The sequence below is a fragment of the Clupea harengus genome, chromosome 13, assembly GCF_900700415.2.
Source record: "Clupea harengus chromosome 13, Ch_v2.0.2, whole genome shotgun sequence".
Lineage (NCBI taxonomy): Eukaryota > Metazoa > Chordata > Actinopteri > Clupeiformes > Clupeidae > Clupea > Clupea harengus.
Genome location: NC_045164.1, coordinates 29,783,652 through 29,786,151, shown reverse-complemented (window position 1 = coordinate 29,786,151; position 2,500 = coordinate 29,783,652).

Sequence of the window (2,500 nt, the reverse complement as noted above, 5' to 3'; positions counted from 1 at the left end):
TCACCGATTCGCGCTTTGCGTTCCTGACCTACATGGAGGCTGTAACTACCACAGTCGCTGTGGACTGATTGACGGTTTATGAATCGCACGAGGCGGAGCCGAGGTGTCGCCTGTGACGAGCGGATCCGCTACGTATGTAAACAGCTCAGAGAGGGAGGTTTGATTTCGTGACCTTGGTCTTTGATAGATGAGACGCTACAGTGCTTGCCTGATCGGTTTTGCCAAACCGTCAAATCACGAGCCTGTGAGAGTAGTTGTCAACTGTGCATGCGAACGCGCGCGCGTGTGTGTTTGTTTTCGTGTCGTTTATTTTGCATGGCCGAAAGGAAAACAAAAAATATTCGGCCGGGAGCTCTGATTGCTGCAAGACACGACTGTGTGTGTGTGTGTGACTGTGTCCCGGGGATATGTTGGGACAGATCGCCGCGAGGAGCTCTCGGGTTCACGCCGCACAGCCTTTTATGGCTAAAAGTGTGTGTGTGTGTGTGTGTGTGTACACTCGGCGTTCCGGGGGCACGCGCCGCTACGCCATACAGCTGACGCGAGCCCACTGAGCTCCTCACAGAAGCAGTTGTCCGGGGGGTGCGCGTGTTTCAGGAAGCCCCCTGAGCTTGTGTGTGTGTGTGTGTGTGTGTGTGTGTGTGTGTGTGTGTGTGTGTGTGTGTGTGTGTGTGTGTGTGTGCAGGCCCACTTCAATAACTGCGCAACACGAGTAGAAACTGAAGCACCGTGCGAACCCCACACTACTACCGCTAAATATGTCTATTCTTATTGAGAATGTACTCATTTACTGTGTGTTTGTGTGTGTGTGTGTGTGTGTGTGTGTGTGTCTGCAAACGTTCAAGCGTGTGTATGTGTGTGTGTCTGCTCATGTTCAATTATGTGTGTGTGTGTGTGTGTTTCTGATCATGTTCAAGTGTGTGTGTGTGTGTGTGTGTGTGTCTGCTCATGTTCAAGTGTGTGTGTGTGTGTGTGTGTGTCTGCTCATGTTCAAGTGTGTGTGTGTGTGTGTGTGTCTGTCTGTTCATGTTCAAGTGTGTGCTGATCTTACCCACAAGGTGCTCCCAGATGGAGAGCATGTTTATGAGAACACAGTTGGGGTCTGGTCTGGTCTGGTCTGGGTCCTGTGCTCTGTGTGTGTGTGTCTGGTCTGGTCTGGTCTGGTTTGGTCTGGTCTGGTCTGGTCTGCTCATGGTCTGGTGTGGGTCTGGTCTGGTCTGGTCTGGTGTGGTCTGGTCTGGTCTGGTCTGGTCTGGTCTGGTGTGGTCTGGTGTGGGTCTGGTCTGGTCTGGTGTGGGTCTGGTGTGGCTCTCTGATCTGGTCTGGTCTGGTCTGGTGTGGTCTGGTGTGTTGTGGCCTGGTCTGGTTTGGTCTGGTCTAGTCTGGTCTGGTGTGGGTCTGGTCTGGTCTGGTGTGGTCTGGTCTGGTGTGGTCTGGTCTGGTCTGGTTTGGTCTGGTCTGGTCTGGTCTGGTGTGGTCTGGTCTGGTGTGGTGTGGTCTGGTCTGGTCTGGTGTGGTCTGGTCTGGTCTGGTCTGGTCTGGTGTGTTGTGGTCTGGTCTGGTCTGGTCTGGTCTGGTCTGGTGTGTTGTGGTCTGGTCTGGTCTGGTCTGGCTCTCTGGTTCAGGGGCTGTTCTGGTTTGGGAGAAGGGTTGCCCCTGAAGACTCGCTCTCTCCTATTATTTGTACTCAGCCCTGGCGTTTTAAGTTTACACACACACACACACACACACACACACACACACACACACACACACACACACACACACACATATACATACATACAGTCCGGGCGCTTTGAGTTTATACTAGGGTTGTCACGATACCAAAATGATGACTTCGATACTATACCTGCCAAAATATCACGATACCCGATACTTACGATACGATACCACAAATACGATACGATACCACAAATACGATACGATACTGGTATATTTATCTATGATAGTAATAAACAAAACATCTGTAAGGTTCCCTTTTTTACCAGCTTGTTCCTGCCCAGCTTTTTGAATACTTAACAAATGGCATTCATATTAGTATTAGCCCACAGCAAGATATTAATGAAAACTACATGGTGACATCATAGCATTGATTATACACGGCTATGTAGACCAATTTTCCGTATCTGACTATATGACTACATAGTTATTTCCATAAGTATGAATTACATAATTTTACAGATGTGTGTTTGAGGTGGAAAAAAACCTAAAGCTATGTGGGTTGGGTACATTAAAGATAGACACATAATTAAAGGGCAATTTCTCCCCTTTACTGAAAAACAACAATGAAAAACATGCCACCACATACCTTTGCACCAATACACACATGCCATTACACTATGGTGAACAATGAGACAGCCTGTCTGTCTGGTAGAATTATTTTGAATTATGAATATTCACACTTGTTGCAACTTGCAACTATTGCAATTGTTTATGCACTTATTACAACTGAACTATTTATACACTTTACAAACTATTTACACACTAACAGAAACACTAA